At 33.0% G+C, this 10,788-nt stretch overlaps 1 protein-coding gene across 1 annotated transcript in view; it reads right to left on the minus strand.

Annotated features, from left to right (window-relative positions):
• Positions 1–2,480, minus strand: part of LOC125669215 (zinc finger transcription factor lin-29-like) — a 107,474-nt gene extending 104,994 nt beyond the window's left edge. The window contains exon 1 of the mRNA XM_056141530.1: positions 2,427–2,480. The gene's annotated coding sequence lies outside the window, so the exon portion shown is untranslated. The remainder of the gene's footprint in view (positions 1–2,426) is intronic.
• Positions 2,481–10,788: the final 8,308 nt, after the last annotated feature.

Below are 10,788 nucleotides of genomic sequence, written 5' to 3' on the forward strand. Positions count from 1 at the left end.
AATGTCTATGAAACAATTCCATTTCATCTTCTAACTTGATCAATTCTAATTCAAAATGTTTTTTCAACAATTACGGTTTTCTTTCTAATACATCTTTGTAACAATTGTGATGTACCTTCTAAATATACATGCAACTTCAATTTAACAATATATCTTGCAATAAAAAAATGATTAATTAAAAAAAAATCTTCACTTAAAACTAAACCATCAATTTTGTTTTTAGTGTATACTTTCTATTACGAGAGACTTTAAAAATCATTTTTCACTTTCTTTATTATCATTATTTAGTTTTTCTTTTAAGAATTTTTCAGAAACCATTTTGTCCATGGAGGCCAACATTAATTTCAATTTTACTTTCAGTGCAAACAGAAACAAATGGTGTGAGTGATTGACTTCAAACTCTAAAGTAAAAGTATTCCTGTCACACACCGAAGTATTCAATCCATAAAATTTTACATGTGCAACCAATTACAGACCCTGCAAGCTCATTTTAAGACATACCACACATTAATATCAATGTTGAAAAAAAAATCTTTTGCATTCTTTGCCAAATAACAGAAAAGTATGCCAGACTGGTGGGTAGTATCTTCTACATGTATAGGATACAGAAATATTTTGTTCAAGTCTGTGTTGTGAATTACCTTCATTAAATTACAAAACTGTATCACACCCTTGAGTTGATTTTAGTGGTTTACATCAATTACGAATCATTTAAAAGCAGGGTTATCTTGTCAGTGGTGGAGGCTAACTGTGAAACAGGACTTACTTATTCAGATCCTGTTTCATTTTACACTTACAAGTTCCCTCCCCTGCCACTTCACACAAGAACCCATCCTCCTTACACTAGTTTAAACCTGGAGCCCCCCATAATCATTATAAAGCATGCAGAATTACAGTAATCTTACTGTTCATATCAACAAAAGTATTTCTTGATTGACCTTTATACAAACATATCAAGAAAAAGTGTTAAAAAATATCATATAATAATCCTGTATCTTGTTTATTGAATCCCCCCAATAAGGTGTCTACAACAGAAATTTGTTTGTATATCAGAGACTCTTTATACCTCAGAAACAAAGGATTGCTACAAGCATAATACCATGTAACGCAATATGTATTTTATTCTACATGGCTAACAACATTTACATGTGGTTTTACTACCAATAAAGAATTGAACTGAATAAACATTATTCTCTCTCTCTTATAACACACCAGCTAATGACTAATGAACACACTCAACAGTTTACAAATGATGCATGGATGACCAACTGTCACCTGAATGACTTGCCAAAGATTGGCCAATACAATTAGTACAAGCATCCAGGTAAAGACTAGCCACAGTCCCCATTGTGACGGTCAATCATGCCAACCACTCGCCAACGCTGGTCCTTCTGACGTTAATGATGGCCGTGGGCTGTCCCTGGGACGTCGAGACAAATCTGTGGGTTGACCTTACAAGACCCCGGCTGAGGGTCTACAGAAAGGTTAAGTGACCTCTGTCGGGGAAAGGAAAGAGTCTGCCAAGATCTCCCTGCACAAATTATTAATGTCTCCCACTGACTGATGACATGTAATGCTAACTGCTAGTTCACAGCACACATACAAACTCAGTCAAATCTTAAAGAATCAGTGTTTTAAAAAGTTAACATCAGAAGAACTTTGTCCTCACAAAGTCTACCTTGAGACTGATTCATGTTCAGTTGGCTTTTTCTCTCTGTCATCTAGAGATCAAGTAGGAACTCCCACGACTAGATTGAATTCTGTTGTTCATGTATAAACCATAGTCACACAAAACTACACTCCTCCTCATCGGACTCCCCTTAACCTCCGATTCCCTTCAAATTCACCAATACACAATTCTTTTCAGCATATTAAATGCTCCTTACTTATATCTTCCACCTAACATGTAAATCACTCCAAAGACTTTCATATAAAATAAAACACTATGGTAGCTCAGTGGTAGAGCATTCACTTTATAACCTGGCGGTCGTGAGTTTGAGCCCTGCTTGTGTCGTGGCTTCGTCAAACCTAAGACGTAAGTATAGGTACTGATTACTCGGCATTTATTAGTGAGAATCATAGGTCTTTCGGATATGACCTTAAAAATGGAGGTCCCATGTCGTGGCAGGCATTAGCAGATTAAAAGAACCCTCACTGCTATGGCCCTGAGCACTAAACATAGGTCTAAATTTGTGGTACTTCACCTACAGCTGGTGACGTCTCAATATCAGTGGAAACTTCTTAATGGGATGTAAAACAACCAATCAACCTAGTCCTATTTCAGAAAACCTCTGAGCACTTCTAAAAGAAACCTCCAAGAACCTCAGAAATCCTCTGAACACCTCAGCAGGGCTACAAGAGCCCAATAAACCCTTAGATCACCTCCACAGCCCTCCAGAAGCCCACTACCCTCCTTACTCACTGACCTGTCCGATTTTCCCACCACTGCCCTACAACTCGACACAGTTGTTCTGGCTAGGAATCAATAGCGGATCTGACTTCCTCAGCTTTACACACTCACTCCCTCATGCCTGTCTCTCAATCAGACATATTTTTTTCAATTCTCAGTATATCGTATTACTTTTTCTCTCCATGTGAAGCTGAATGTAACATTTCTGAATTGTTCCTCTACATCTGAGAGCAATACCCTCATCGTTAGAGTTTCTTGGTCACCCATATAAACAGGTTCTATATAAACAATTGCTGATTTCAAGTATAGTAAACTTTTAGGTGAACTGGCTGTCCATTTTCACCAATGATGCCCATTAGCTTTGTAACCGTGAATAAAATAAAGACAGCAGTCAACAGATCTGAAGTCATATTTCATATAGATCATTTAGAACAATCAGATATGGTGAAATTGATCTAAAATGATGTACTTAATACATTAAGCTGTGATGCTTATCACCCTACTGCCACCAAACTCTGAAAATAGACACAAGACTCCAAATACAAATGGCCCAGATAACATGACCTTAAACGACAAGGTCATATGTTCTCTTCATCACAATATCTGTATTTAATCACATTGATATTCTGCCTTGGGTTGATCCCATCCACAGCTAAATCAGGCTTACATAACCATCAAGACAGTCTTCCCAGAAAATTATCTACCCGAGACTATACCTGACACATTATTCAGCAGCCAGTGACATTGCCTACTACCCCCAGGACTCAACACAACAAGGACAGATCTGGAGATTTATGGCCAACACGATCAGTTGTCAAACTCTCTGTCGATCAGAACTGGGGTTCCTGGCCTTCATCCTTCCTGACTTGTGGTGGTATTCTCTCTAGGTTGTAGACATACCTGAAGACAATTCCTACTGTGAACAGCCATTACAAGGTCACAACCATCATGATTGAATGAGTAATATAGGTCATTGCCATGGATACACGATAATGTTGCCATCAGCTTCCGCCATGTATGAAAAAAATAGCTCCTGTTTTAGTGCAAAATACGCCTTGTTTTTTTCCCCTTGAGGAATTAAACTCTCTGACTTGCAGTTTAATAATTTGTTGAGGTCACAAACAAAACTATCATTTTTAGTTATATGAACACTTTGTTTACAAACACATTGTCAATATTAAACATTAATGTCATATTTACAAACACATAGTCAATGTTAAACAGTAATTATAGTGTTGTTTTTTTTTGGTTTTTTTTTTTTGGGGGGGGGGGGGGGGGGGGGGGGGTTCATTCTTGATGAAAACACAAGTAACCTTAAATCACAATGTATAAATATGAGGACTGTTTAGTTTGTCTGTATTAGAGGTGAGATCAAAAGTTCAATGTCTGACAAAAACCTAAACCTACACAAGTTTTCACCAAGACTCCCCCTTAAAACTAAATATGATGAATGTTGAAATTAACTGATTAACAATTAGAAACATAAGATTATAAAAAACGCTCTGTATACCTTTTCTACTGTTTATTCACAAATGAAAGTGTACATTAAAACTTTGAAATGTTCATTGAAATGTAATATCATTATGTGGATTTTAACAGTCACTTGTCTTTTTCTTCTTTATCTACTAAAGTGTAATTGATGTCGAATGACAGAAACTTACGGGAGTTTGTTTTTACCCCCTCCCCCTCCCTATTTGAATTTAGATTTTTATTCAACATCTGAATTTAGATTTCTATCCAGCATCAATCTTTTGATCTCACCCCTTATGGGGGTATACAAACAATAAAAGTAGGTCATTTCTAGGTACTAACCCCTTCTACGATTGTTTTTAAAACTCGTGCTATAATAAAGACTATGCAGTAATTATACATAACCAATACTTGATAATGAAAAAGCACTTATAACTGGAAGTAGTATGTGATAATTGACAAGATCGTCACATGGAAATACCAAGATATTTTACTCTTCAAAGTGGATTTTGTCATAGAATATCTTAGAACTAAGAAAAGAAATTCTTTATACCTTTAAATCAAATAAATATAACAAAGTCATAAGTAAATATAGTTAACATTTTATCCATGATAATACTTTATACACCAATTCAAAAAATCTGGATCTAAAGAAATTACAGTGTTTTTAAATGATCTTAATTGTAAGATTGTGAATAAGGGCCACTGATCTACTGTTGCAAGAGGTGGTGCTAGCTTGCCTTACCTACTATACTACTAATAGCAGTTATAGACAACTTATCATTTTCATCTTACTGACAGTACCACATTGTACATAAATTACAAACTGTACTACTACACAAATCAAAGACATCTTGGGAAATTCAAACTTGTTCCTCTACAGACAATAATTTTAGTTCTTTCAGATTTCTTACACAATCCCCCATGTCAATTTATCTTCTTTACTCATGCAGACCTAACACATACATGAGTATAAAGACATCTAGTGGCTGGTCAGTGGGCCCTCTCCATGTGACCATGTGACAGGGTCAGAGAGTGTATCTGTTACATTCTACAAGATCCTAATGTACCATAGTTATATATCAGTTATTTTATAAGATCCTAATGTCCTATAGTTATATATGAGTTATTTTATAAGATCCTAATGTCCTATAGTTATATATTAGTTATTTTATAAGATCCTAATGCCCTATAGTTATATATCAGTTATTTTATAAGATCCTAATGTCCTATAGTTATATATCAGTTATTTTATAAGATCCTAATGTCCTATAGTTATATATCAGTTATTTTATAAGATCCTAATGTCCTATAGTTATATGAATTCTATACAAGATACTAATGTCCTATAGTTATATGAATTCTATACAAGATACTAATGTCCTATAGTTATATGAATTCTATACAAGATACTAATGTCCTATAGTTATATGAATTCTATACAAGATACTAATGTACTATAGTTATATGAAATCTATACAAGATACTAATGTCCTATAGTTATATGAATTCTATACAAGATACTAATGTCCTATAGTTATATGAATTCTATACAAGATACTAATGTACTATAGTTATATGAATTCTATACAAGATACTAATGTACTATAGTTATATGAAATCTATACAAGATACTAATGTCCTATAGTTATATGAATTCTATACAAGATACTAATGTCCTATAGTTATATGAATTCTATACAAGATACTAATGTCCTATAGTTATATGAATTCTATAGTACATCCTAATTATCAGTTACAGAAAGTACATGGGACATATTAACAATATCTAGGCTTATTCTATAAACATGTTTTAATTACTTGAAGGTAAATGTCATGATTTGTGATTTGACATATACACAGCTGTGTGTCAAAATTATAAAGTATGATGTACGTTTAAATTTCTCAGCAAACTTTGATTTCTATTTATCAAGAATTGTGGCTTGTATGTAGTTATTTTATTTATCATAGTACATGCTTTTAATCATAAATCCAAAGTCAACACATATTGAGTTGCATTGTGGTGCAAATCTTGTCTCCAAAGTTAGAACAGCTTTTATCAATGCTACAACATATGCAAAGGTGTTCGATATCTAAAATATTTTAATTTGAAATTGTTAGCTTCCTGTTTAATAATTATATACCACAAAAACTCACAATTCAAATATATAAAAAAAATTCTTTGTATTTTCATTTTTCAAGTATTTGATATTACAATACATTTTCACAATTACAACATCCCCTTTTCTGAATTCAATTCGCTTGTCATTTACAATATATGACGGACATATTCTTAGATTTGAATTTTATCTCGTACTTTCATATTTTCATACTGTGTATATATAACTGTTTGTAAGACAAAGGCAACTCACACACTAATGTTTAATACTGAACAGTAAATTAGTTTCATAAACCACTTTGCAAAATCTAACTTTGACAATGTCATAAACATGATAGATGCAGAATTCATTTCAATACTACAAATAAATATAAAATTAATGTCTTTATCAAATATTTTCAAAAAAAATTTCAGCATAGCATATCTTATCAACCACAAATGTTAATAAAAATCCACGTTTGAATTAATTTTTTCCCAAATCAATACATGTATATGCTGTTTTTCTTTGCCGCAGAGAGACGATTACAACTTAATTTATGCACAGGAAAACCTGTACAGTATGTATACATTTGATTTCTTCACACACAGTCCAGTCTTAAAGTTCCGGTGAATAGAAAACAATAGCCTCAATGAACAACATATACGTAAAACATACAATTCACAGTCAGAATTTGAAATTGTCATGTGGAATGTAAAAAATGTCGCCACTTTCATATTTCTCAATAAATATTTCATTTGATAAACGTCTTCTGCTTAGAAAATCATTTTGCAGTCATTTTTGCTCTACGTCTATAATGATGAAGTTTACAATATTCAAAGCAAAGCACCTGGTCATAATTGTAACTCGACATATTCGATCTGGTTATCAGTTGTCCATTTCTGGCACTAGACATTCCAACATTTAATTAATGAATCCTAAAATTTAATTTATAGCAGTCCTTTCTAAGAGTGGTGTTTACAACCGCGTATTACAAAATACTACTAAATTTCTTTTGTTTCTGCCATTTTAACACCAGAAACTGTTCATATTTGCGTAAAAAAGAATATTCCCATGAAATGAATACTTTCATGAAAAGGCACATGAAATATTGGACTCATTTGTGACCACAGATTTAATTAATGGTTTAAATCAATCCAACATTAAATCATCTGGGACATCATTGGTCAGGTAAGTTACATTTACGGGGTATTCTGATTGGCTTATTATTTACTTTTAATGTGTGTATTTCTGATTATTCCTTTCTCATTTTCTTAATAGTCAGTAATGCAGTAAATGAAAGGCATTCATGTTTGCCAGAAAACGAACATCAAAAAAGGCATCAACAATACATATGCAATACATTTGAATCATTATCGTAATAAACCATTAATCATGAAAATGTTTTGAACTGAATGGGATAGAGAAATAATGCTGTCTAAAATATAATCATTGACCTTGAAGAAAAATAGTTATCACACCTTAATGGTCCGTATTCACTCCATTTATCACACAGATGCACAAAGTGCAGTACATTAAATTCTATACTACATTATGTAATAGTCAAAATTTCTTCTTTTTTATTTTCTTTCAGTACTTTTTAAAATGAGCAAACTTGTTTACAAATAATCATTGACTAACACAAAGTCACCACTCACAGTAAGATTTTTGTTCATTATGTACACATTTATATTATCATTGCCAGGGGATCTGTTGGACACCAACTAGATCAGAACATTTGAAAAATCTTGGGAAGCTTCTGCTCTCTCTTAAGAAATTAAGTCATAATCCAAACCTTTTTTCTTTTTTAAACAAAATCTATCAACAAATTATTTCATACTTTCAAAATATTTCTTTTTTTATAATGTGAATAGAAAAATCTGGCTTGCATCAACAATGAAATCAGTCTTCCTGCACATTTAAAAGTCTCATTGACTTTGCATTACAATGATGTAAAATTCCATTATAGATATCACTCAGGTCCTATTTCTTAATTTAATGACAAAATATTTTATTCCTTCAGTTCTTTGATCAATCATTGAGAACCTCACCAGGACAAAACTGGAGATAAAGATAAAGTACACAAAATGCTTGACCCCAGTATGCTGGAAATTTCTTGGCGGAAATATGAAATGGTACCCAACAAAAATATTCAGCCACCATCAACTGGTGGGAGACATTTGGAACCAATTTAACATCCTTTTTTTTCTCATGTTCTTTATTTCCCCCCTCTTCATCCCTCGGCCACTCTCGGCAGCATTGAATATCTCCATCCAACCTGTACATTTCATGTGAATTTTTTCCCTAATACTCAAAACTAGACTAGAAACCCACTGTCTACTAGCGAAAAGCTTTCATTAAATGAATTGTTTTAAGTTTTGACTATAATTAAATTTCAGCAAGTAAAATGTGGTATTTATGAATTCAAATTAATAGAAAGGCTGACATTTAAACTTCGTAAGTTTTTGGATTATGAAATTTAACACTGTGAAAACGTCAGGTACTGAAGTAAAAATGTTTAATTAGTAGAACGGTGTTAATCACTTCAAACTTTTATGTATTGATTTTAGCTGCTAGGATAGTATATGTCGTATTATTCCATCTCCAAAATAAAAATTGAATCCCTAAACCTGCTGGAAGATCTCATGCGAATTTTAAAAAATCCCAAAATTCAGGAATACTAAAAATTTTTAAAAAAGATTAGAGCAGCTGTTGATTTCATCAAATAATATCTCGTCAAATGCAAGAAGTTAAATGCATCTTTATTTACACAAACATAAGACATGTTTAACTGAGCCTGCCTCTTAGTTTATTTCCCAACTGCAACAGGCCAAGATTGGGTGTCAAGACAAGTCTCAGTTTTTGCAAACATTTGATATGTCTGAAAAAAAAAATCCTGCACAAAATTATTTTCTCTGCTCATTTTTTTTTCTGGATGAAAAAAGTTCTTTCCTGTTGTAAGTTACAGAATTATTCTATTATGATAATTAAATGGCAGCACTTTTTGTCTCCGTTCCGATTTCAGTTAACCATTAAACATGTTCTTCTACGAGTTCACAATTCTATACTCTTCTTACAAAGATCATTGACAGTCAATTAGCTCAGTAAAAAATTAGTGAAATTTTTTTTTCTATAAAACTCTCTTAAAAAATTTAAATGGTTTTTCTTACCTAAGCCATCGAGATTGAGGTGTTGTCCACGAGCCAAAAGTATCATTATACATGATGCTGAAGATCCAAGTTTCAAATGGGGAAAAAGTTTTTGGATACTACCCCTGTGAACTTTGTCCTTTAAAAATAAATAAAGTAAAACAGAATCCACGTGTGCATTGATGTCTCACTCAAACATTGTATGGCAATTGTATACCTAATGGAAACTACAGTCAATTCTTATATACATCTACATGACTGCCTATTTATAGTTTCAAAGGTTCATCAGAGAGAGCAGAGCTCTGCCGAAATAATGTGCTACTGTCTGTTGTATGAAAACAGAGCATCCATTGTAAACTAAGCCATATATCCCATTGTACAGGGGTGTGCGGAAAATTTAGACCCAATCAGAACAGCTTTACATACAGGCCGTGCCTGAACTACCTGTCAATTATCAGATGTGTTAGGTGATATTGGCGAAACTTAAGATCACTGATTTCGTTAACTCTCACCTCTTGATACATACCTGAGATCTTCGATACCTGTCATAACCAAAGCATGGGCTGTCTCAGGTGACAGTCTAATCATTAATTTGTCCCACAGATTTCTTTTGACAAAAAAAATAAAATAACCAATGCTGGGGTCTTTAACACATCCAGATTTAACTGTCTGTAGATAGGAAAGTATAAGCTAGCAGCCAATCATAATTTTCTGTAGAAATGGGAAATTGTGGTGACTAAGACCAACAGGATTGAATCAGACAATCCTATGATTACATCTTAAAGATGGTTAAAAAACAACGATTACAATTAGTTCTTTGTTTTGTTTTTTTTTAAATTAGAAGTATTTGGATACAGGATAAGGCTTTCCCTTGACAGTTGAGCTTGGGATTCAATATTCTGTGCATTTTGTGCACCTGTGCATTCCAAATTTCATCAAAATTTCTTAAAGACACCAAATTATGTCATGAAAATGACATTTTCCTGTCATTCCCGATATTTCCACATAAATTACTATTTTTCAGTTCCACATGCACATCTTTGATGATCTCGCAAGTGCTTGGGTTCAGCCCCCCCCCCCCCCCCCCCCCTGATTAAGCTACATGAGTTGATTTAATTAATTTTTTGTTGAAAATATTTCTAATGCATGTCAACAACATCTTGCATATCCATAAAGTCCAAAATAAGCCCTTTTTCAAAAACAAAAAAACCCTAGCCCACTGGTTATCATAAGTTCTGTTATAATAACTAGTGAGGGTATTTTTTTTTACATTGTTTCACGGCACGTGCAGCATAATTTCACCAAATAAAAGAAGGGTCATGAACAACGAGAATCACATGCCAGTAATTTCAATTTGATAAATAGCAGTTCAAAGAAATGTGTACCATAAGAAATGGTTTATTTTTATGTAAGGTTTTCATTGTAATTAGGAATATGTGATTAAGGTCAGCTATATACAAGTACATGTTTACATTGGAGATGAATTTCATTATGTACTGAACTGTGAAGCAATGTGAGCAAAGAATCAAATTTTTATCACCTAAACAAATAAATATTAAGAATATCTTTACTTTTAAACAAACTTTTAGAAAACTCCGTCCTTTCATTAAGAAAATAATAAAATAAAATGTGCTCCCCTACCTAGAATGCCAATACTTCACAT

Source organism: Ostrea edulis, chromosome 1 (assembly GCF_947568905.1).
Source record: "Ostrea edulis chromosome 1, xbOstEdul1.1, whole genome shotgun sequence".
Classification (NCBI taxonomy): domain Eukaryota; kingdom Metazoa; phylum Mollusca; class Bivalvia; order Ostreida; family Ostreidae; genus Ostrea; species Ostrea edulis.